This window comes from Zosterops lateralis, assembly GCF_965231275.1.
Source record: "Zosterops lateralis genome assembly, chromosome: 5".
In the NCBI taxonomy this organism is placed as follows: domain Eukaryota; kingdom Metazoa; phylum Chordata; class Aves; order Passeriformes; family Zosteropidae; genus Zosterops; species Zosterops lateralis.
In genome coordinates, this window is record NC_139766.1 from 68,930,284 (window position 1) to 68,956,549 (window position 26,266).

The window sequence follows — 26,266 nt, forward strand, 5'->3', positions numbered from 1 at the left end:
ATGGAAGACAAAGGTCTGTGGAGAAAACGAATTAGGGAGGCAGGTTATACTTCTCCATTAGAAGTGGAACTCTTCTTGGAGATAAGTAAGTGTTTCATCATAAGTTGCCTTAATAACTGTTCTCACATATTTGTAAGTAGCACTTTGTATATATTTAGCTATATATTTGTATATATTCAGCTATTTTCAGGCATAAAGCATATCCATTGTTTCTACTTGAGCTAAAGAGGAAAGCTTAGTGTTGTCATTCTCATCACAAAAAGTGGGAGCCATGGTCTGAAGTACAGGGGCTAAAACTATCTCAGGTCTCCCACCTGGCCTATGGATTGTGCTTCCCGGCACGAGTGAAGGTGATGAGAAGTGAGCAGTCCCTTTAGACTAAACAACTAAGAAACCAAACAAACCCATGATATCATTTTCACTTTAAAAAATAGGATGTAATTACAGAAGATTAATATAAATTATTTCTTGATTGTAAAAAATATACAGACAATGGATAATTAATTGCAAAGTTCAATTGAGAAAGATCAGCCTCAATGTGCTTTGTTTTATTTGTGTCTGTGATTATCACCGGTCAGATGTAATTCCACAGGTGTCAGATTGCAGCTCCAGAAAATTGGTTAAATGTCAGTGTAAATTGCAGGCTTTAAAAAAATAATTATTATATATTTCTGGACTATTTTTAGGTTAAGGGGGTGTTTTTGTCTGGTGATACAAACCAAAGCTTAAAATAATCAGAGGTGACTCAAAACATGCTCAAAATACCCATTTAATTTTAATTAGACTTGGGCCTGACTGTAGGAGCAAAATTGTTTTAGCACATACAAAACCTGGCAGTTGGCAGAGTCTTACATAGATGCCATGGCAAATTAAAATTTAATAACAAAAAATACTGCTCCTTCTGACAAATGAGCAAAGTGACCTCAAATAACATCACTGAATACTCCTAGAAACTACATGAGCTCCATTATAGGCGGATAAAATCTGGAATCTGTTTATACCTATATTAACAAAGGCTGAAGAGGCTCAGAATTGCTTTTTTCCTGAGTAAGTGACCAGCAAAGCAGAAATATGGGCCTTGTTTTAATCATCTCTTTGTTACAGTCTAGTTGGATTATTGAATGATGGGTGTCTAACCAGCCACTTTTATTTCTGATTACACACTGGGGCTGGGCCCCAAAGCAGTGATGTGCTACTGGATGTGACTTAAAAAGTCCAGTGGGTATTTGTATGGACAGCATCATCATCATCCCCCAGATGTTAAAAAGGATATCTGTAGGCAGCAGGGTTACTTGGTGGTATCAGGGCATTTGGGAATTATTTTAGCTGACAGACTCTCTGGAGCATCCTGCATGACCTGTGAATGCAGAGGGATTGGCAAAAAATTTGGGCAATATTTCTAATACTGAACATCAACTCCAAACATTTTAGCCTGTCTGGATTTTTTTTTCCAGCTTCTTCCCTCTCTTCACAGATTTTTTTTTTTATTATTATTATTATTCTGTGCTGTTGCTGGATATATCTTCAGGTTTATTGTATAAACAGTCAGCTTCTGAGATTCTTTTGAGGCATGCTGGCACTGGCATTTTCAGTCTGCAAAGCTGTCCAGGACACTTCATCATAACCCTCTCCTGGCAGTGCTGGATATCAGATCTGAGCAAAAGCAGCTTAGATTTCAGGGTACCTGCTGATATTTGTGAGGAGCTAGAAAAGAAACTGTGTTTGCCCAGCGTGTTGTGGCATATCCCAAATGTAGGAAAGGGAGTTGTGTGTCTAATCCTTCATCCATCACTGGTGCTGGAGGTAGAGCAGAGCTGGGACAAAGCCAACCCCATGCAGCAGAGCTAAGCTGTGAGCTAAGGAAAAGAGAGGTGTAGTGAGAATGGCCATGGATAGAAATCCACTGAAGTGAGCTGAAGTGTAATTGCAGCAGGATTGCATCCGTAGGGAAACTTCCTTTTCACTTCCTTTGACCACAGGCTGTGAAGCTTCATTCTCTTTTCTCCCCATCATATCACAAAGCATCTCGTGGTGAAGAGTTACACCCCACCAAAGTAGAAAAATAGCTAGAAAAAAGGTACTGGATCTTCTTTCAGCTTCTTTGCTGCTGGGAAATCTTGGCTGACAGGGATGTAGAGACACCACTAATATTGACCTGTGAGCTGAGAAAATTAGCAGGGTGCTATTTTTTTTGTTTGTGTGTTTGTTTGTTTGTTTTATTTTTTTATGGTTGGATCATAACGAACAATTTGATGTTGGGTACAGACCTCTGTTTTGTAAATGTAGCCCAGCCTAAAATGTGTTTTTTTGGTATGAGCTAGAGCTGTGCCCTTGAGCCAGAAGAAACTTGCTTTGGGTCCTAGTGGACCTTAATTAGCCATCAGACCCTCCCTTTAACTGACACCTTGGTAAGTCAGAGAACTGCTTTCTCTTCTTGCCAACTTTATTCGCTCAAATGATTCAAGTTTAGAACTTCACAGTCACTCCTCAGTGATAAAGGGACACTTTGTTTTGGCTTTATATGTTCTTTGAGATGGATGATTTCTGAACATCAGCTCGAGGTGGACAGTTTCACGAGTGCAGTTCTTGGAAAATTTCCCCAAATTTTTGCTGGAAACAGGCATGCTCATTTTTGAATGTTAGACTTATAACTCAGCATTGTTTTCAATTCTTTGAGAATGCTTTTTGGTTTTTTTTATGGAGTTGATCTGATATGGGAAAAGAGGAAAGCATTTCCAGTCTAGATTGCATATGCAGACAGGAAGGGAAATTGCCTACAGAGCCTTCATGCTTCAAGTGCATTGTATGATTCTTTTGATATTCAGCCATGAACACATTCTGTGTAATAGTCCACTCCTTTTGTTTCATTGTATCAAATGAAGGCTGAGACATTAAAAGCAGGGCTTAAGAGAAATGAAAAATGTCAGTAAAAGCAGCTGATGAAAACCTTATTAAACAGCTATGCATGTCAGGCCGTGTTCCTTCTGTAATGTATATGTTTGTAATAACAGCCCAGAATTCTGCAGGGACCTATAAGTAATGAACAGAATTGGTCAAGCAAAAAAGAGAAGTTATTGGAAACTTGAGTGCTGTTAAATCCCATAATATGCAAACTGTACATCTGCATAAAATAAACCTGTGCCCTGCTGGTAGCTTTTATGATGTTCCCCTTGCATGCATCAATTTGTTTGTAGGGTTGAGTTTACTCTAGTAAGTGTTTTATGGTGAGAATTATGTCCCCACTTTCCACAAGTAGCCAACATTCATTGTCAATGTCAGTAACAGGGCAAAATGTAAAACTGAACATGACAGGCAGTATCTCCAAGGAGAAAGTTGCCCCTTCACCCATAGTGTAAATTTTCTGGTGTTAATATATTTTTCCCAGTGGAAGAACAAAATGACGAGGGCAGAGAAATGATCAAAGCATTGCAAATGCTGTGTGAAGGAAGCTGCAGCGTGGAATCAATTCAAGGGACACCACTTGAAGAGTTAGGCTGTACAAAAGACACAGAAGAAGGAGAACAAAAACATTGACAAACTCTAGTGAAGGGGATCTATTAATTTTGCCTAGAAAGACAAAAACCAAAGAGGTGTAAAGAGAGTGTAAAATTGGTAAAGAAACAAAACCTGTTGACTTGGAGCAAAAGTTGCACAAAAAGGTGTTATTATGTACCAGAGTACTGAAAATAAGTTGTTTGAAACTCTTAGAGTGATGTGAATAATAAATAAAAGCAGAAACCTGTCCTCAGCAATGTTCTGAGACAGGACAAACATGTTTTGCTAGAGCCTCAGGCTCTTTCTTGGTCAGAAAATGGTGGTTGATCTGAGGGAGCTGCCTCTAGTAAACCTGATGATAGGAAACTGGGAAATCATGGAGCTAGAGAAGTTACAGTGAAAAGTGGAGTATTTCCTTGCCTCTAGCATTATGAAATAGGAGGAGGGTGGACAGATGGGATGTGGGGGAGGAGGTTACTAGATTGCAGAGTTCCTGCTCTTTTGGAGCAAGTGCTCACTCTGGATGGATTGCCTGGCATGGGGAATGTGGTGCCTGTCAGATGCCTGTGCATGTGGTCCTGAGCTGCACTTCTGCACTTCAGCCACAGGCTTTTGGTAAATACCTTTTGAAAACATGCTGTTATAGGATCTGCCTTCACAGAACTCCCTTTGCAATAAATAGACTTTATGGGGTGTGCTCTGGGGGGCAGATGATGATTTACATGCTCAATAATTTCTTTTTTTCTGCCCTGTGGAGAAATCTTTAGACTGGCCAGCAGGCCTGGAATCAGGGAGGGTGCTAGACTGCTGCTGGAGTGATGATTTTATACTTAAGGACTTGAGGTTCTTTTTGGTCCTACCATCATCAATATCAGCTTTTTTTGTTTGTTTGTTTCTTAACCCATGCAAGATAGGGACTTGCATCACCTGCTCTTGGCCATTATTTCCCACCTTCTTGTGGGCACTGGAGAGAGCCTGGACAGCTCCATTCCAGTTATCTTAGAGTGTCAAAATCCTCTTTGCTCCTTACATTTTGAGCTGGAGCTCAATTCTTTTTTACAGCCCAAGTGGTTTGTGAAAGACACTTTCACTGTGAATTCCCAGGAGAACACAGAACTAACAGTATGAGAGCTTTTCCCCAGATTTCTTCAAGTATTAAGGAAAAAACTACAATCTGTTTGGTTTCAAGATAAAAAGCAATATTTATACAACTAAGTCCAAGGATATGACACAAAATACTATTTATTTTGTGCTCTGCAGAAAGAAAAATATCAAGTGAACTCACGTACTCTATTGTAACAAGCAAATTCTCAGAGTAATGCCATTTAAAATTCAACTGTCCTCTGGTTTTAAATATCAGTTTGACAGACAGCAAATAAGTCTTAAATTTGGTAAATTCTAAAGCAGTGAAAATTTATTTTTTCTATTTGTCTCATGGTTAATCATCTGTAGCACCTAACAAGCTCCTTTCATTCCTGCACAGAAGCTTAAAGTATGTCACAGAATTAGCATCACAGGTGACTTGTCAGTGAGACAAGCAGCTCACCTTAAGGAGTGACAGAGGTCGATTTAGTATTCCCTTAACAACTGTACAGTCTCCAGAGAGATGCCAATAGTTGAATTCAAATGGCTCTTAACATTCTTCTTGAGTCCTGATATAGTAAGGAAATAATGCCATAAAATTTACAATAAAAAGGTATATGGCATTCTCTGGGTACTAAAGCTTTAATTTGTTATCCACACAGGCACTGGGGTGGTAGACTGGAGAGCAGTGTAAATGGATACCAGCCCAAGGAAACGTGCACACTAAAATAATGATTTTCGATTTTTGAGGGGGCCAAACAATGTGCTTAACCTGAGCCACATTCTTACAACCTGTGATGTACAACCCATGTCATACCTGAGATCTGCCAAGGCAGTCTGGGAAAATTAGTGACATCCAGGTGAAATGTGCAGCAGCACAAATGCAACGGATTTGATGCTCTTTTCACCTTGTCTCCCATGTGCTGCTCTGACTTAAAATATTTTTGTAAGTTCAGTGTTCATTTCCCAAAACCTGAACGACTGGCAACAGATATCCAAAAGTGACCTCAAAAGAGTAAATGGGCTTTGACATGTTTCTTTGTTCTTTTAAAGTAAGTGAAACAATTAGTCCAAATGAGGCACTTCATCACTGAAACCCAGTGGAATTTCTTGGCTGCTGCCAAACCATGATTAATAATAATAGTGCAGAAAAGGAGGAGTAGTCAGGAGAGTAGATAATCTATGAGTGATGAATAAAAGCCGATTTCAAGGACTCTTGAGTGGGGTTAACTTCTGCTGGAATGCTCAGTTTCTGTTTCAAAGAGCTCAGTAAGCCAAGAGTGTTACAGTAGATTGTATGATCTCCTGCAAAGCACTTCATGTACTCATTTCTATCGTAAAAAACTGATTATTCTACAATTTCATGTAAAATGTGGTCAGTGGAGATCTTTATTAGTCAAAAGCATGTTCACTGGCAAATGTAGCTTGAATTGTGTAAGGACAAGCTAAGCTTTCTGCTTTTCTGCTTCCTGATAAAGCCTGTTAATTTTATTTTGCAATCACCTTGCCCATCTGCACCACGTTTTTCTGTTTGCTTGGCTTGCTGTCCTGGCTGACTGCACTTGCTCAGGGCACAGGTTGTGTCCTTGTGGCTGTTGGTCACTTTATCTGCAGCCTTTCACCAGACAGGCTTTGTTCCTTCATTCCTGGTCAGCTTCAGAGGTGAACAGTTTTTTAAGAAAGTGAAATCTTTACCTTGCAAGGGAGCATGCTGAAACGTAGGGAAGTGGCTTTGCATCCAGAACACTGCAGGAAGAATGAAACAGAAACAATAATGTGCTCCTTCAGCTCTTCCTGATCCCTGTTTCAGAAATCTATACATTTTAAGGAAGTTGTTAAATCAGGTGAGGTTTGATGAGATGCAATTATCACAGAAGAAATAAAAATTTATCTGCCTACAGACAAGCAGCTCTCCCATTTGCTACTATGCATCTCATCTAAAGGACACAAAACATAGTTCTGCACTTTTAAACTATGTCCTTCATCCTTAAGACTTCAGTGGATGCTCAAGAATAGGAAAGGTGAAAAGAGAGTGTACTAAACCTGGTATTGGTTTGTCTGAGGACAGTGTCTACACTTGTCCCCTGTGTTTGTATTCTTTTCGGGGGCAGTTGTGCACTTGGGTCACACAGTGGAGGGATCTGTGGGCTCAGCTCCTCTGCCGCTGTGTGTGCCCAGATGGAAGCAGTCACACTATGCCAGCAGACCCCAGTGTTTAAAAGGCACAAGGTGTCATTTTTAGTGCTAAAGGCTGTTACTGAATTAAATCCTGCTGCATGAAGTGTCCCAGGATCTGCTCCCCAGTTCCCCAGCAGATGCTTTTGTGAACTGCAGGAGGGAAGAGTTTGGTCTCCTTAACTGCCTGTAGTACAGTGCTCTTTGCAACTTCCCAGATGCATAATCCTCACAGCCTTCTTTCATGGAGTAAAGGAGATGAATTTAAAAACCATGGATTTTACAGATCCCAGGATATTTACCCTAATGATTATTTTGCTTTGAATAAGTGGGCTCTCTGGCTGAATTTAGGAGAATTAGATCACAGACGTATTAACAGCTACACCCCAGCTAAAGTGTTCACCACTAGGGATTTTCTTGAAGCTCAATAAGCTTGCTATTATTTCCTATCTTAAAATCTGTGCTAAGTAATAAAAAAAAAATTAAAAGGATTGAAGTCACACTGCTGCTACCATCTCATTGAGAATCCAGATGGAAAACACAAGCTAATCTATACAAAAATAACACCTAAAAATGATACACGAATAATCTTGGGCATGAAAGATTATAAAAGCCCCACAGACTCTGCAGTTTGACATCTTAGAGTTGTAACCACCTTTCCTGGTGATGGGCAAACAGAAGGATGCTTTTTTGGCAACTGCTCCTTTTTTGGGGAAGTCTATGTTACAAACGCAACGGCAAAAATTGGATTAACAAAGAAACAATTTATTAATAAAACGATCCCAATCACCAATAAAAAGAGAAAACCACAAATAGGATTCACAGCACAGTGCCGGGTGAATGAGGGGACCACAGTCTAAGGCACGGTTTTCCTAAATCCACACGGAGCAGATCGCAGCTCGGGGTTTTATAGGGCTTTTCATGTCCCGAGGTGGAACAGGTGCCCAGGATAGTCCAAGTAGTCCAAATAATTTTCAGATGGGCTTCCCGGATTTGTCGAACTTTGCAGATCGTATTCCAGGAAGGTCCTTTCACATGCGGATGGAGCTTGCCAGCCCATGGTTATTTCAATGTGTATTCCTCGGCGGAGAATTCTCTTTTTCATTCGGAGAGGAATTTCTCTGTCTGGGTGCGATGCCAATTCTTATCTGGGTTGGCTAGTGTCTTTGTTTCTCATGATGGCCCTTGTCCTGTTCTTTTTGTCCCAGGACTGAGGGTGGTGGAAACTTGGCTGGGGAAAAGTTTCTATGGACCATACCCATTTCATATTTTATATTAACACCAATCTAACATATCTTGCTATATTCTTTTATCACGAATTTTTTACCCAATGTCACATTTATCACAGTCCCCCACCTAATAATTTTATTAAATTAAAAATTCGTGCTTCTTTATTATATTTGTTTCCTATGAAGAAGACTATTAATACCAATTGGGATCATAGTCCTCTTGAGAAATCTCACCACATCCCTGGAGTGTTTCACCTTCTTCATTTATTTTCACTTCAAATATTTTCAAGGTCCTTGCTGCTCTTCCGCTCCCTCCTCCCTCCTTCTAGTTTCTAATAAAACAAGGGATTAAGCAAAGAAGAATAATAATACCTGCAACAGAACAGGCTATGAAGAGTACCAAAAAAGGGTTTACCAAGGAGGTTGGTTGTCTTTTTCCTCTCACCCATACAGTTTTATTGCTTCGTGCACAAACTGGGATTGGAGGAAGCATCCTGACTCTTCGTTTACATATGACATGTGGAGCTTTTTCCCCTCCCACACCATGAATTCCTGACTGACCGTCCTTAATACTTACCCCTGAGTGTTGACACTGGACCTCCCCTTCCAATTCACAGAGACTGTATCGAGTGCCATTAGACCAACAATAACCTCTTTGTTGCCCTGGGGGCAGTCAATTATCTGTCTGGTTAATGTGGTAGTCAGGCACTGCTCACACTTCCCTGGGGAACTCACCCCTAGAGGCACCTTGGGGATGGCCCCCTTGGTCAAGCACACGGGTAGACTCAGGACAGTCAGGATTTCCCACAGATGTATCCCTCTGCCTCGCCCTTCGTCCATATGTGAACATATGCCGGGGAAGACCATCTTCTCAGCAGCAGGGATAAGCTTCAGGGGCCCTTGTTGTCCTGATAGTGAATCTCCTTTTATAGATCGCCCATCGAGACAGCTTAATTGTATCACTTCTGCACAGTACTTTGATAGTCCTTCGGCACTCAATTGCCAAAATCTCTGCCTTGGCATCCAATTTCCCTTTTATCTCCTTTTTGTAAATTTGGTACCACTCAGGAGAGTCTCGTTCCAAAAGTCCGGCCCGTGTAGCAAGTATTAAGAGACGGATAGTATTTTCCTGTTCTTCAGTTAGACAATTGGTACACAGTCCCCTCGGTCTGTTCCCTCCCCAACAATGAGTTACCCAAACCTGTTTACAATAGACACATTCGAAATGAATAAAAGGAAAGCAATCACAGTTAGGAGTGGTACAACTTATCTGATATGTCATTTATGGTGACGCTGAAGCCTAATTTTCAGCTCTCCTGGAGGGATGGTGATCCTCCAATCCGAAGTATTTGAGTCCTCAACCTTTTTTACCCTTGATGAATGAGTCCAGCCTTTTTCTGCAGTTCGGACCGCAGTATCAATGGTGAGGAGAACAAGGAAAGGTCCTTCCCAGTGTGGAGTGAGGGGAAGTTCTTTCCAGGCTTTGATTAACACTTTATCTCCCGGCTGTATCTGATGGATTGCGAATCCCAGAGGGGCACTTTGGGGAATAAGTCCATGTCTTCGGAGATCCTATAAATTTTTGTTTACAGCAATGAGATAAGGTTGTAATTGTGCATCTTCGACTTGAGGGTGTCCCACCAGCATTCCATGTTTGTAGGGCATTCCATACAACATTTCAAAGGGGGACAACCCGGTCTCAGAGTGCGGCATAGTTCTTATGTTAAGCAAAGCGAGAGGGAGGCATTTGATCCAAGACATTTTTGTTTCCAGCATAAGTTTAGACAATTGAGACTTTAGGGTCTGATTCATCCTTTCCACCTGTCCCGAGCTCTGAGGATGCCAAGGGGTGTGGTACTGCCATCTGATGCCCAAGGCTTCTGAGGTTTGTTTGATAACTTTTGAAGTAAAATGTGTCCCCTGATCTGAATCAATATAGTCAATTATTCCATACCGAGGGATAAGTTCCTCTAGTAAAATTTTTGACACAGTCTGTGCAGTGGCTTTTGCCCTGGGGTAAGCTCCCACCCAATGAGTCAATTTGTCCACTATCACCAATAGAAATTTGTATCTCCCAATTTTTGGTAATTCCGTGAAATCTACCTGGATCCTTTCAAATGGCCTATATGAGAGAGGACGACCCCCCCAGGCAATTTGTCTGGATCTGGATCGATTTACTTTTTGGCAGACAACACACCCTTGTACCTCTTGTTTGGCAAGTTCAAAAATCCCTTTGCACCCGAAAAATTTCAGAAACTGTTTTGCCAATGCCCGAGTTCCCCAGTGTGTTTGTCTGTGCAATCTCTGCAAGATTTTTCTCACCGCTTCCCTTGATATTAATTCCCTCCCGTTGGGCAGCCTCCATTTCCCCCTTTCTAGGACCCCTCCGATCTTCTCGAATTCCTCGGTTTCCTTTTCAGAAGGGGGTAGAGGGAATTCAGGGGCTTCCTCCATTGTCACCTCAGGGACACTCACCATAAGCAGAGCTGCTCTTTTAGCTTCCCTGTTGGCTAGATTGTTACCACAGGTTTGGAATTGGAGTCCTGTTTGATGCCCCCTAACATGGGCCACAGAGATTTCTTTTGGTTCTCGAATGGCCTCTAGGATTTGTTTAATTATTTCTCCATGGATTAAGCCTCTTCCCTTCGTATTTATCAGGCCTCTTTCTTCCCAAATTTTCCCAAAAGTATGTACCACTCCGAAGGCATACCGGGAGTCGGTATAGATAGTTCCCCTTTTACCTTTTAGCCGCCGAAGGGCCCTTAAAAGAGCATAAAGCTCACAGGCTTGGGCTGACCAACCCACTTCTAGGGGACCTGATTCCACCACCTCTCCCGATTTACCATCCACAACCGCATATCCCGACTTCCTTTTTCCTTCCATTACCTTTGCAGAACCATCTATGAACCACTTCTCTCCTCCTTCCAATTCCTGATCTTCCAAATCAGGTCTTACTTTCATCTGAAGCTCCACAATCTCAATAGAATCATGTAATAATTTTTCCGAGGCTTCTCCAAATAGAAACTGAGCCGGGTTCTGTGCAGAGGTAGTTTTTAACTCCAAACCCAAAGAGCTGATTAGAATGGCTTCGTATTTCAGAAGCCTGGAATCAGTTAACCACTTCTCTGCTTTCTGTTGCAAGATATTTCTCACATCATGAGGGGTCTAAACTACCAAAAGCGCTCCGAAGGTTACCTTCTTCACCTCCTCAACCAAAAGAGCGACTGCCACAATTGCCTGTAGACATGTTGGCCACCCTCAACTGACAGGATCCAAAATTTTGGACACAAAACCTATAGGTTTTCTTTTTCCTGCCCATTCTTGGGTTAAGACCCCTTGTGCTGTCTGTCCACTCACATCCACAAATAACTGAAATTCTTTATTTATGTCTGGTAACGTCAGCACTGGAGCAGTCATGAGGATATTCTTTAATTTCTGAAAATCTGATTCGTCCTGTTCAGTCCACTCTGTCAGTGTTTAACCTCTCATACAGAAATTTTACCTTTTCACTGAAGCCCTCAATCCACTGCCTGCAACATCCCAGGAGCCCCAGAATCTGCCTAATTTGTCTTTTGGTTTTTGGTGCAGGTAATGCTATGATACCTGCCACCCTTTCAGGATCCAATTCCTTTTTCCCCCTGGTTAGCCAATGTCCTAAATATTTTACTTTGGGCTCTGTGAATTGCAGCTTGGATTTTGAGATCTTCAAGCCCTTCTTTCCCAAAAAATTCAACAAAGCTACAGTACATTCCCTCACACTTTCTTTGGTGGGTCCAGCTATTAACAAGTCATCCACATAATGCAAAAGCTTTGTCCCTTCCCTCTGGGTGAATTGGGTCAACAATTGTTCTAATGCTTGTCTGAAAAGGTTTGGGGATTCTACAAATCCCTGGGGGAGGACTGTCCGCCTTAACTGCTGTTTTCTGTTTGTATCCGGGTCCTCACACTGAAAAGCAAAGTAATTTCTACTTCTTTCGTCCAAAGGTCAAGTCCAAAAGGCGTCCTTCAAATCTATCACACTGTACCATACATCCTTGGGAGAGAGTCTATTTAGCAGGGTATAGAGATTTGCTACCACCGGGAATCTAGTTCGGGTTCTGGCATTCACAGCTCTTAAATCCTGCACCAGTCGAAAACTTCCATCGGTTTTTCTCACAGTCAGTATGGGGGTGTTACATTGAGACATGCACGGCTCTAGAGTACCTCCCTTCAGGAGATCATCTATTACTTGTTTCAACCCCTTTGTCCCTTCCATCGGGATGGGATACTGTTTGACCCTTATGGGGTCCTCTGGGTTTTCAATCTCAATGTGAATAGGTTTGATTTCCAACCTCCCTACTTCTCCTTTCGAGTGCCAAACCTCCAGATTAATCTCTTCCTCGTCCTTCACAGTGAGCCTAAACATTTTTACCACTAGTTCTGAACTTTCTGCAATCACACTAATTCCTAATGCAATGATCATATCTCTTCCTAATAAATTATAATCAGCTTCTTCTACCAGCAACAAATCTCCCAAGCAAATTTTATTTCCAGACTCAATTTCCACATTCTTTATTATATGTACTTTAAAGGGATCCCCCTTAGCACCAATCACCATCACTCTCTCCTGACTAGTCTCACATCCAAATGGCAAATTCTGCAAGGTACTTCTCTCTGCCCCAGTGTCTACCAAAAAAATCACCTCTTGTCGTTGGGGGCCCACTTTTAATTTTACCAGGGGCTCTCTGGATGTTCTGGTCCCCAAAGTGAAGAGCCCCTGACACCCCTAATCTTCCTGAAAGATTTTCTCATTCTTTATCCTTTTTCGGCAGTCCCACCGAAGGTGTCCTGCCTTTTTACAATAATAACATTCTGGAAGTTCCCTCGGGGTGGCCGGGGTTAATTTGCGAAAACCCTGAGGCTTTCGGGGCATTGTTCTATACTTACCCTGTGCCTGTTCTTGCTTCTGAACCTCCTTTACTGCAGCCACTAGGACCTTAGCCTGTAATTTCTGTACCTCCTCTTCCCTTCTCATGTATACCTTCTGGGCCTCTCTTAGGAGTTCCTGCAAGGTCTTGTCTTGCCACCCATCTATCTTTTCTAATTTCCTCCTAATGTCCTCCCAAGATTTAGCAACAAACTGAGTTTTTAACAGAACCTCCCCCACTGGAGAATTTGGATAGGTTCCAGAGTACATCTGCAAACTCCGCCGCAATCTCTCAGTCCATTCAGTGGGAGATTCATCTTTCCCTTGACATTCACTAAAAACTTTGCTAATGTTTTGGTCCTTTGGAACCGCTTCTCTTACACCTTGAATTATGATATTTCTCAAGTCTACCATATTCCGCCTCTCATCCTCTGTTTGCGCATTCCAACTTGGACTAGTGCTGGGCTACTTCTGGTCGCTTGGTGTCCCCTGTGGATTGCGCCGGTCCCAGTCTCTAATACCCCCCTCCTTTATCATCTCTCTCTCCTCGTTGTTAAACAAAGACCTTAGGATTGCCATAAGATCTTCATAGGTATAGATACTACTTCCTAAGAACTCATCCAACCTCTCTGCCACACCAAAAGGATCATCCAACAACCCTCCCATCTCTTTCTTAAAAGCTCTCACATCTCCTGTATTGAGAGGAACATTCACAAACCCAATAACCCCGGGGGCCGTCGGTACTTCCCTTAAAGGAAGTAAACTGTGTCCCTCATTTTCACTCTCTCCCCATTCATCACCCATCAGCCTTGCTTTCAAACATGTTCTGCTAGCAGGAGGGGAACTGATGGCTGTGGGTTGTCTCCCTTTTGTGGGCTGCAGGGGTGGAACCGCCGTTTGTGGGGCAGAGGGGATTCTCTCCTCCGCTCAGGCGGACCCTGGTTGTGGCGGCAGTGCCGGCAAGGGCGAGTAAGGCTGTTCCTGTCTTTGTGTGGATGGGATCTCAGAGGGGACTCCAGTGGTCATGACGTCCACCGGCGGGGGCGCCGCCAACGGACCCAGACTGACTGGTAGGGGAAGGAGAGGGGGTGGCAGCAGTGAAACTGCCAGTGGGGACAAGGGACGGGAAGCCTGTGTCGTTACGGACATAGGGCTTCCCGCTTGGGATACTTGTGCCCCCATAGGTTGGTTTCAGGGATCCAAGGGAGCCATAGGCACCACTTGATCCAGCAAGGGTGGTGAGTCCAGCCCATTGTAAGGGGGTGGGAGATGGTCTAGAGGTTCCCAGGGCTCGGTCCCAGTTCTGGGCCACCCTTTCTGTTTTATTGGGAACAATCCCGCTCAGGTATTCAGCCAGAGCCGAGCATATTCCCTCTCCTCAGGGTCTGAGAGGCTTTTGTTTTCTACATAGAAATTTAATTCATTGCACGTCCATTTTTCAAATGTTCCTAACACCGGCCACGTAAGGTGGCTCCTCAACTCTTTGCCTTCCCACACATCAACACAATAATATATCATCTTTTCTCTGGATTTTTCTCTTCTCTGGGGACAATCTCCCCAATGCTCTAACATCCAGCCCAAGGGGCTATTTCAAGGGATGTCAAGCGTTCCCTCCTCCTTTTTGGAGAGAGGTTTCCCTGATGTCTTTTTCTGAGGTTTACACTTTCTCTGTCCCATGCTTCTTGTGTATGTGATTTCTTACCAGTCTTCGACTCCTTCCTGAGTCCGTTCTCTGCCTTTGCGTTGTGTTTTGACTTTCTCTGAGGGATTGGGGCTTTTTTGCCAATTACTCGCCCCTCCAGCGAGCTGTGCCAAGGGGTCCCCTGATCAGCATTCGATCTCCTTCTGGATTTTTACCTGGACCCTTACCTTGGTCTGTTGGCTAAAAGGGTTTACCAATTCCCGAGCTCAATAGGACATACCCTTCCCCTTTTAGCCCCCCGTGATCGGTCCTCTGTGACTTTCCCTAGTCCCAGGCTTGACGAGTGATATGAGAGAGAACTTTCACACAGAATCGCTTCCTTCGCAGCTGACCGCTTCTCTCGCGAGAACACGGAACTGCGACCTTGAAGTCCACACTCGCTTCGTGATCAGATCACGTCTCACACACTCGCCCGATCACCCACTCAACCAGCAGTACTTACAGCTCCTTTTCCTGCGTGGATGTCTTCTTGCACTTAGATGTTTTACGAGCAAAATCAGCCGTGGCTTTTGAAGGCCCTCTGCCTTTCCCGAGCTCTCTTTGCCCCTGGATCCATTTTCCCTCTGTCCTTTTGTGGTTTTCTTGTTCCTAAATTTGGTTTGGGTGTTTGGAGGGAGCTACGGGGTTTCCCGACTCACCAGGCTGCCGAAATCAGCGTGGGTACCCTTCCTGGACAGCAGGTCCCCGCAGCTTCTCCGAATCCGAGTCACGGCACCAAATCTGTTATAAACGCAACGGCAAAAATTGGATTAACAAAGAAACAATTTATTAATAAAACGATCCCAATCACCAATAAAAAGAGAAAACCACAAATAGGATTCACAGCACAGTGCCGGGTGGATGAGGGGACCGCAGTCTAAGGCACGGTTTTCCTAAATCCACACGGAGCAGATCGCAGCTTGGGGTTTTATAGGGCTTTTCATGTCCTGAGGTGGAACAGGTGCCCAGGATAGTCCAAATAGTCCAAATAATTTTCAGATGGGCTTCCTGGATTTGTCGAACTTTGCAGATCGTATTCCAGGAAGGTCCTTTCACATGTGGATGGAGCACACTGGCCCATGGTTATTTCAATGTGTATTCCTCGGCGGAGAATTCTCTTTCTTGTTCGGAGAGGAATTTCTCTGTCTGGGTGCGATGCCGATTCTTATCTGGGTTGGCTAGTGTCTTTGTTTCTCGTGATGGCCCTTGTCCTGTTCTTTTTGTCCCAGGACTGAGGGTGGTGGAAACCTGACTGGGGAAAAGTTTCTACGGACCATACCCTTTTCATATTTTTTATTAACACCAATCTAACATATCTTGCTATATTCTTTTATCATGAATTTTTTTACCCAATGTCACATTTATCACAGTCTATAAATCCCCTTTTAATTCTGTGCATGCAGTTAAGTCTCATTCTTGTCATGGCCAGTTAAGGTGAATGAAGACCTTGCATCTTCATTCATCAAATCCTATTAACAATAGGATTTCTCTCAGAAGCAGGATCCCTATGAAAGAAATTGATTTTCAGAGGAAGATAGTTCTGCAATTTTTGAAGTTAAAAAAATTACTTTTTACATTATTGTATGTATTTTTTTCCACGTTTCCATATTTCTCCTCTATAACCATATAGCCAGTTGTGAAAATTGACTTTTCCCAAGGTGAAATAGGAGGGAAACAATTGCTAGATTGCAAAAAAAGGGGAAAAGGAAGGGAAATCTGTACATTAAAGAGTTCTTAAAGTGCTAAAACAAAAAGGTGAAAGACTTGGGATTGGGGAAAGGAAATTTGCAATAAAGTAAATTGCAAGGGGGAGAAACAGTGTGAAAATTATTAAGTTGCTTTCAAGCTGTTTTTCTCAGCAAACCATGATACCAAATTGCCAGCATAGTTCTAGTGTCTCTTTTGCATTTCAGGGCTGTAGAAGGGAGATTGCAGTTCATATTTACTTCTTAAGACTTATGGATGTGCTTTTCTCTGGGTAAATAGAAATTCAGTGATGCACTTTATTGTCTTTTTCAGCTTTCCCAGCAGGAAGATTGGCCTCTTTACATTGGAAGACCTCTGGCTGTGGTGTTTGCATTTCAGAGCCTTTCCAGCTGTTTTTGATAAGCTGGGTGAAATAGATCAGTAAGTAACATGACTTTGATAAAAGTAAGATTGTATGTATTTAGGAGGTATTGAATAAGTGAATTTTCAGGTCAATTTGAACAAATCTATGGCAAATACTACCCAAGAATTAACAGGCTATTAACACTCATCAGCATTTATATACTAGCAGATGAACATGTTTCACATGTGAACTAGGTGCTGTTCTGTTCAGAAATAGATGTTTAATATTTTTGCATTAGAATAAAGAGTAGCTTTATGTTGAGCCAGGGCACTGACTGGGAGAACTGTGCTGTGTTAACATGATCTTACTCAAAAGTTGCTGTTCCCCCTGGGAACACATTTTTGTGTACAAGGCCATCCATCCTACCACCTTCTCAGTTATCAGCAAAGGAAGTAGGGTCAAATAATTCCATACTCTGTTCAAAATACCTTTCAGAGAGTATTTTGATTCTGATCCTGCAGAGACTGAACAACTTGTTTAATTCTGACCATTGCATGTGAACAGAGAAGTCAGTTTGAGACCTGCCTATTTGGCATAAAAGAACTGTAGGAATACATGTAAATGTTTAATTTCTATGTGGGCTGATCTAATTAGGTCATATTGGCATCTTCTCATTCATTAAAAAGAGGAGCCCAGCTCAGTTACCTGAGTGGTCAGTCAGAATAATCGTCCTGAAATCAGGCTGAGAGGCTTTTGTTTTTCATTACATTCTCTAGGTTATACACACTGTAGCAGCTGTAAGAAATTTAGCTGTAAGAAATTACCAAACCATAGTAGGTTTGAGTCCTACCACGGTTTGGAGAATTTTTCCTCCATCTCTGCTGTTCATGCAGCACTAAATCTTTTGGTCAATGTTCCTCAGAAGATGAGAGGAGAAAGGAATGGGGCAGAGCAAGAAGGTGAAGTACTTTAATGTCCTGGATGGCATGTTCTTCTGTCTTTACTTACCTGGTTAAATAATGATAAAAATTTTGGGCTCTTCAGATAAAAATCTGTTTAAAGCTCTTGGAAAGCACCTGGTTTTATCACTATTAATTGTTTCCAATGGGACTAAGATTTAGTGAAGGTAAGTCTTCACATTTTTTGGGATTAATTAGAAGGAAGTGCAGAGGAAAGAGAAGTAGAATGAAAATTGTTCTTATTATTCCTAATCCTGTATTATCTAAGGAGGATTTTTTAAATCATTTTTCTGTTAGCTATCATGTTTACAAAGGTAGGTGGACTACCCTGTGTCCAAACTCTGAGTGAGAAGAAACAGGAAAACACTGCTGTAAAGAGCCACGAAAACAGCATAGGTTTTGTGAGAGACCACAGCCATTTCACTTCTACTGGAATCAGGGAATCTCTCTGTAATTAACTGACAAGCTTGTAGTGTTCCCATACTTGTCTCTGTAGAAATTCCTTGCATTAATGTGCAGAGGCATAGCTTAAGCTGGCCAATAGTAAGAGACCACCCTTGGCTTATTTTTCCTTGGGGACTTCTACACTACACAAACTTTCTATTTGACCTTTGCATTTTCTGCTGAGGACAAGCGGCTGAAGTCTGCAGGATAACCAGAAACGCCCAACGTGGCTCTGGAGAAAACCTACGCTCCTTTTGAGCACCAGGAGTAGTATACATCTGGGGATCATTTGAAACTGTAGCTGCTCACTGGCCATGGAAGACATGAAAGAAGCAGTTAATGTTTCTTTTCTGGTTGGGAATTGATCTTTATCACCACTTTCCCTAACCTGTATGAATAACAATCACCAGAGACAGGAGAAGAAGGCAGACTTGAAAAGGCAGTGGTAGATGCCCCAGGTCATGGAAGTAAAGGAGGAATTTTGATCTGAGTTTTTCTTGTTTTCTATCCAGAAGTATGAACCACTTTTGTTGGAAGTAACTTTTGTGTGAAGTTTGTGTGAGCTTCTGAGGATACATAAAAATAAATCAAGTTAACAAGAAGAAGAAAGTAAAAGTCCCCCCTGTAAGGCCTCAAAAATTATTTCTACACTATACTTAAAAGAACTGTAAAATTTTTCTTTTCTTTTTTGCCAGGCTTTTCAATTTTTAATTTAAGGTAGAAGTATATGAGAAGGTAGTTCTTCCTTCCTATAACATTTGTTCTAATATTTTTTATAATCTTTGTTGAATTACTGCCTTTACCATGGGCCAGGTTGTTTCAGGAGCTATTCCATCTGCCACTCAGAATATTCCACTCCCATCAGTAGAATGAAGCCTTTTTAGCCTTTTCTTTTAATGCAGAACCACAAGATTGGAGGGAAAACCCCATGGGAGTTTTTTTAGGTGTGTAAATCAAAACTGAGGTTCACGTTGTGAAATTATTACTGAGGGAACTGTGAGGTGCTGCTTTTGCTGATGTAGTGGAATAATGCAAGTACCAGTTAAAAATTTTACAAGTTCCTCTAGCTGGGACATGAACTAAAACATTGCCATCTCAACAACCTAGCATTCCCCACAGGTCTCTCTGCACCTTGGAGATGTTGGCTTAGAAAAATTTTACTTTTCTTAACTTTGAGAAGGTAGTAATACACAGATATAAAAAGCAATGTAAGATATTCATGATGGGGGAGGTTTTCTGAAATTTTCTTGACTATTTTTAGATGAACTTTTTCCGCACAACTATGGCAGGGCAGATTTCCAAAGCAGCATACTCGAGTCTTGCTGCTGTTAGATATTAACGGTTGAATCCCCTGTAATGCTTTGAAAAAGCTACACTTGTATGGATAATAAAGTAGTTACTTTTCTTGTTCACAGAGTGTTTTTGGAGGAATAGAACTATGAAAGCATTGCTTCCCATAAGACAGAAACAAGGCCCACATAATCTTCCTCTCTCCCTTCCATTCCTTCCCTTCCCCTGGATTTCAGTGAAGTCAGAGGAGAATATGAAATCATTGAAGGAACAGACCACATGGAAACCCTACAGCACAAATTTAGGAAAGGTTCTTATCTGCCACAGCCTGCATGGCTGGGCCTACTGTTTTACATATCAGATGTCTCCCTGCAGCTCAGAGAATCTTCAGTGAAGTCAATCTGTGCCAGAAGTAATTTCTCCTTGTGTGTGTTTATGTGTCTGTAGATGACAGGGTGGCCTGCTTCCCGTCCAATGCAAGCATCACCCTGATTTAAAGAGGGCACTTGTGCATCTCTGCAAAAGGACAAAGTGCTTGCAGAGTTAGACACTCCTCTTTATTGGGTCACATATGGATGAGGGCTCTCTTAAGTGCTCCGTTATTGGGGAAGTCAGTTTAATGACTGCACACTGTAAAAGTTCAAGCAATTATATGTAATGCATGATGAACAATATGACTTCCAAATGTTCACATGTAATGCATGTCAGATTTCAGCTGGAAAACAAAACAAGCCCCTCAAGGTTGCTGTCTGCTCTTCAGAAGGGCCACATGTTGTAACCTCAGAGCCTCAGAATATCAGCTGTTTTCTGTGCATGATGAGAGCAATGGAATCTGTGCCATATTCTGTCCTTTGTTTCCTGGAATCTGGCTGCAGTAATGATCAGATGTGCATTTCTGCCAAGTGCAGTTGGCGTTTGATGCACGTTCAGACCAGTGAATTGATCTGTGCTTTTTTTTTTTTTTTTTTTTTCTCATGGCATATCTCATTGTGACATAGTTTTTGTACAGGGTGTAACAAAGATAAATATGTAAATAAGGAATATTTTCTAAAGTGCATCTGCAGTTACTCTTTTATTACTTTTAGGCAACATGAAACCACCTATAGACACCAAATGAGGTCAAGGACCATTGTACTCTCAGTAGTCTTTTGTGAAGCATTTAAAATTAAAATACTCTGGACACATAAAGGAAACAGATTTACATCCTCCTAGAAAGAAGAGCAGAAGTGACCAGTCACTGTTGCCAGGATCATTCTGCCTTTTTCAGAAGAACTTCTCAAGGAGCCCAGATACTCTTATTTGAGTCCTTCAGCACAGATTCCATGTCTCACACAAATTTCCTATCCTATTTCCTGTGTGTCTGTTCCTGCTGTTCTTATCCACTGCTGGTGCCTTATTTATCATGCAGTGTGGTTTTTTTTTTTTTTTTTTTAATTATCAGACTGTGGCTGTAAGTTACCATAGTAAACTGAGCCTGAGTCATTCAGGAAGTGCTTCCCTGTCTCTTCTGGCTCATCTTTTCCTTCCATCCAAGCAATGGCACACAGGAAGCAGGCAAGGAAAGCAGCTGCCTCAACTATCAAAAAATAGGTCTGTTTGTATTTATGAGTTATACACCAGTTCAGTCAAGGAAAAGTTCCAGGTAAATATCATTAAATATCAAAAGGACAATGGGAAAGCCTGGTTGAACCACCACTCAGATGTCTTGGAATTATTCCTTTGCAGGTGAACCTGTTTGTATGAGAAGTACACCCTCAGGCCCTCAAGTTTTGAATTTTCTCAAAATGTGTTAACTGTGATTTTTCTGAGGATTGTAATATTTCTTGAAAAGTTCATATGAAAAGTTTGGATTTGGTTTTTCCCTGCACCTGCAGAAATGTCATCATCTGTTCCAAAGCAGATCAGTTTCCTGGGAGCATTACAATTATTCAGGTTAGTTTCATGTAAGTTCTGTGGAATATTGCCATCAGATAAATAGACAAACAATTCTGAAACAAGGCATTTGAATATTGAGCTTGGAAACAAAACATTTTATATATTGAAATAAAATTATATGAATGTAATTTTATTTAACAGAACATTATTGTGATTATAGGTAAAGGTGTCCAATAGGGTGAAACAAAGGCTTGAAAGTGTTTTTATTTTACTGTTTGCTTATGGTGTGGTTGGTATAAATTGCTTTTGCTAGTTTATTAACAAGGGTGGGAAGAGGCAAAGTACTGGGAGATTAATTTAAATCTAGCTCAGGAGAATTAGACACAGGAGAGCAACTTCAAGGTGTCTGGCACATGTCAGCATTTTATTTGGTTGTAACAAAAATTTTGCACACGTATTCATAAAACACAGTTGTTGAGTTTCCTTTTAAGTTTCACAGTTTGTTCTTTTTGTTAAAACCTGTGGTAGGTCAGACTTAGTGCTGGCAATTTCCTTTGCTAATGACCTCAAATGTACTCCTTTTAAGCCCAAGTAGATACCTTTTTAAATAGGGGCTTGAGGCTCAAAGTAGCATTAAGATGACACACAGATGACACAAAAAATGACACTTCAAATTCTGTATCTACATTTGTTTTAAGAACTGCAATAAGCCTCAAAAATATTTTTAAACTACTACACAATGTATTTAGTGTTCATAGGCAAAACACAACATATTTATACAGGAGTAGTCTTTGTACATCCATCTCAGTGTTATATGTGAGATTAAAAAAAATGCAGAGATTACAGGAATGTAACAGAACCTAAATCAGACTTTTAAAAAATTATTTAGTATCACGCAGAGTTTTCTGGTCAATCTTCCTTCAATTTGACAGAGAAGAAGGAATATGGTGATCCCTTTTTTAAGTAGGATTTTGGAGTTTATAAGCTGGTTGCTTGCTTTCTGTATTTAAAAGTGGCCAACAGGATGGTAGAAGGATCTGTCAGTGATCTTGACATGACCCTCAGGGATCTGTGCATCAGGGACATCTCTGTGTAAAGCATTTGAAGGTATTTTCATGCTACAGAGTTATGTTACTGGAGATCTTATAGCCACTTGTGTCAGTTTATCATAATCTGTAGAGAAGTCTCAAGCTTTGATTTCTGAAATATTTTCCTAAAATAAGAAAAAATCTTGGACGGTAGCAATATAGGAAGAAGCTCCAAGGATTTCTCCCTCATGATGGACACAGGGCTGTGTTTTCCATCCCGTGCTCCTGAGCCCCAGTAACTGTTCATTTGTGTCCCACAGAGGCCCTCAGACCAAAGCAGGGACTAAAGGTATCAAAGGCCTTTTTGTCAAAATAAGGACAATGCTATAAACCAACCTTGTGTTAACCTACCGAAGAACAGAGGACAAGAATTCTGAATGGCAAAATATAGAGAGATCTGTGAAAGGGAAAACTTATACAAAAGTAGGCTGGCTGAATAAAACTATTTATCTTTAAGCCACACAAGTCATGGTAATTACATTAGGTCAGGCTGGCTATGAAGCTACAAAAAGCAGGCTGTAACTAATTTAGAAAGAGATAGAGAAGACCTGAAAAGAAAACAGATTGACAGCCCCCTATTATTTTCTATCTAAACAAGACAACGAAATGTAAGAAAAAGAAAGAAAAAAAAAAAGGGGGGGAAAAAGAAATCTCATGTTGATTTATTAGGATTTTCTTTCAAACCATTAGGGTAGACAAAAGCACGTAGTTACATCTTTGATGTGTGAGGATTTGCTCATTGTTCTTAGTGCTAACTGAGGGTTACATGCATATTTTACTCTTGAGAAAAAGAGAATATTTGAGTGTCTTAAAGTTCAGAAAGTGATGGAAACCCTAACAAAGAGTAACACAATCAGATCTTTATCAGTACAGTATATTGCACTGATTCTTTCTGGGCTGCTATGTGAAAAGAAATCCTAAATATCTGTGGAAAGAGACAAATAGACTTGTACTTAAAACCATTTCTTCCATAAATCCCACCTGCCAATTTGTATAAGCATCCTTTTTTGAAAGTGGTTTCAAGTATTTGCCTTGAATTGGAAAGTGACAGGTTGTACAGGGTGTGGGAAATAACATTTTTGAATGTTAAGAAGGGAAGGATCGGGACTTTATTTGTCATGTGGATCCAGTCTCATTAAACAAGGCTTAAAATAATATTTTAGTTGATTTCTATAGTAGTTTTCATTCTCCAAGTGATTAGAAAAATTAGCATTCTAAGGCTGTCTGGAGGGTGAAGAGGAGTGTGTGAACACAAAGGGGGAAGGGCACAGACAGAAAGCCCAGCTTGGTCTGTGTTGGTGTTTAATAACAAACAACCCTTTCCCACCCTGCTTCTCTTTTATGCCTGTTTTAGTTTTAAGTAACTTCCAAAGATTTTCCAGCAGCAGATGACGCTCAGCTACGGCACTCATCTGAAATAAGAGACGAACTTTGCCCTGTGAAGAAAATATTGGAGGTTCCAGCACAATTAAGGGTTGCAAATTCTCTGTGAAAATGGAAATTCCTTCCCATTTCTCCAGCAGGTCCCTGAGGGTGAAGTTTTGACCCCGGTGAAGTCAATGGAACCTTCACAGTCTTTCATTACGACAAGAGCCATTCCTCATCACATTTTGCAACAATGAAATGTGGAAGGGAAAGGAGAAACTGTTTCCTTGGGTATTGCAATGAGGTAACATCTTTTCGCAGACAATGAGAGAGTCTTTGAGAGATGATCAGAAAAGATACACAAAAATGCAGGAAGTCAGAAAGAGGGAGCAGGCAGGGAAACAGCACCATTGAGCACTTCTCCTCTGCTGCAGGAAAATTTAGTAGACAGGATATAAGCAGAGCGGGGTTGTCATTTTCAGAGCTGAACTGGCACCACTCAGCAGGTTTGTTTTTGTTTAAGAGAAGATGGAGCTCTTGGCCTTTGACTTAAAGAACGCTCAAAGCTCCTCATCAACTGAAAGTCAGAATTGAACAAAAAGTTGCAAAACTAATCAACAGAACTTCAGAGCCTTGGCCCAGAATTTGGCCCAAACACAAGCTTCCTTACTTGAGATCTTACTTAAGTAACCTTTTTGTGTGCTTAATGTTTATGGGAACATGGTCCAGCTCGGAATATATCTGAGAAGGGCTGAAGAACAGCTGCCAGGTGCACTGTCTGCTAAAGATCAATAGCCAGAGTATAATACAGAACCAGACTTTTAAAGTTAAACCACACAACTAGGTCTGAACTCCCAAGATTTCAGTATAGCAATTTATTGCTCTGTGCACTGTTCACATGCAGCCAGTATGAACCAAGGGACTGCATTAAACCTGCTGAGTTTTGACAGATTTGCTTTTTCTTCATTTTTATTGTATATAGGTAAAAGGAGAGCTGTCAGCCTACTATAGATACAGGATCTATGGGATTTGAACTGTAATATCTTATGTTTTACTGTGTTTCTTTAAAAAGATCCCTCCTATTTAATGAGAAGCTGTTGTTTCTCTCTTTTTTTCTATTTTAGGCTAAAGATAAATTGGAGATGGCACAGAGCAGTGGAAGAGCATCAGCCTTTAGAAGACCTCTCCAAAAGTAGAGTTTGTGGAATACTTTCCAAACATCTGCCTGAACAGTGCTACATCATCTTCCAGTGGCCTGGTTAAGCTAAACCATTCTCCATGGGATTTCTTAATGTAGTTAATTCTTCTTGGTTTTGTTTTGTTTTAATATTTTGCCAACGAGAAACTGCCTAGTGGTCCTTACCTCTGAGTCCTTTCCACTAACTTATTCTTTTAGTCCTGGCACATTGCTGTAAATTTTCACTGCATGGGGATCTCCTCAAACAAAGGAAAATTATGAAACTGTCAGATCAGGTTTCATATATTTTTCTTGGCATTGCACTCACTAGCCCTGGTACACAGTGAGTTTTGAAAGCCTCTGATCTTTTATAACCATTTCCAGTCTTAAACATACATTTAAAAGTTCTTCATCTGCAGTCACTGGGAATATGACTATGAAAGCTGAGGTAATTTTGATATTTTCTTTCTGTAAAGACATGGAGAGTGATCCATTACAGCCATAAATCATTCCCAATCATTCATTATTCTTTCTGCTATACTTCTCATTGTTTTATTAAGACTCTGAATTTATTTCTTTCACTTTTGGTTTTTTTTCTCTTTCCTGCTAGGGATGTATGTTGCTTCAGAACTTAAAATCAAGGTGCTTACATGTGCCTGTGGGAATGAACACTGACAGCAGCTTCAGAGTGGAGAGCTCTGCTAGGTCTGATGGTACCATAGAACAGACACATCAAGGACACAAAATCCTTTCCTCCCCGGCTGCTGTGTCAGTGTGGAAGCCTCATGACCATGCATTAGCACCTCAGATATTAACCAGCCTGTGGGCTGGGAGAAATGGGATTTTTCATCACTGTTGTGCTCCTTCTCAGTTCAGTGAAATCAACCCAACTGAAGATGCTGGTCTTTGGAGACTCAACTAGAAGATCCCTTGACACAAAATCCTGTGAGTGTACTTGTACAGGGAGTCCCTTGGCCAACTCAAAGGGCCAGACAGAGGATTCCTAGAGCTAAAAGCACAAGCCATGTCAACTACAGTCTAAATTAAGTGAAAATGCTGACTGTGCCAGAGAACAAGAACAGACGGCAATTCCATGTCACTTGTGGCATTGTAACTCAGCAGTTACTTCAGACACCAGTCACACACAGCTTCCTTGGGAAAGAGGTATGAGTTTGCTGGAACTACTGGTGGAGATGACAGGTTAATCAGATGTCTTTTCTGAATGCCATCAAAACAAAAGCACACTGTCTTTAATGCTTGTGTTATAAACAACTTGCCTGCGTATCTGAATCCCCTCTGCCCTTCCTTCACTTATGTCAACACTGTAAACAGGGAGCTACTTTAATCTCTCAGGAATTTCTGATTGTACTTTTCTTATTGTACAATTCACAGCCAAGTCAGAGTAGAATATTTGTGTACCTTTCTTACAAATACACCAGACTTTTTGAT

General features: G+C 41.2%; 1 long non-coding RNA gene across 1 annotated transcript in view; it reads left to right on the top strand.

The window, feature by feature from the left end:
* The window catches only part of LOC310909939, a 47,124-nt gene extending 22,089 nt beyond the window's left edge, over positions 1-25,035 (top strand). Inside the window, exons 2-4 of the long non-coding RNA XR_014590217.1 lie at positions 16,589-16,696; positions 23,796-23,944; positions 24,765-25,035. This is a non-coding gene — a long non-coding RNA (uncharacterized lncRNA). The remainder of the gene's footprint in view (positions 1-16,588; positions 16,697-23,795; positions 23,945-24,764) is intronic.
* The last annotated feature ends 1,231 nt before the right edge of the window (positions 25,036-26,266 follow it).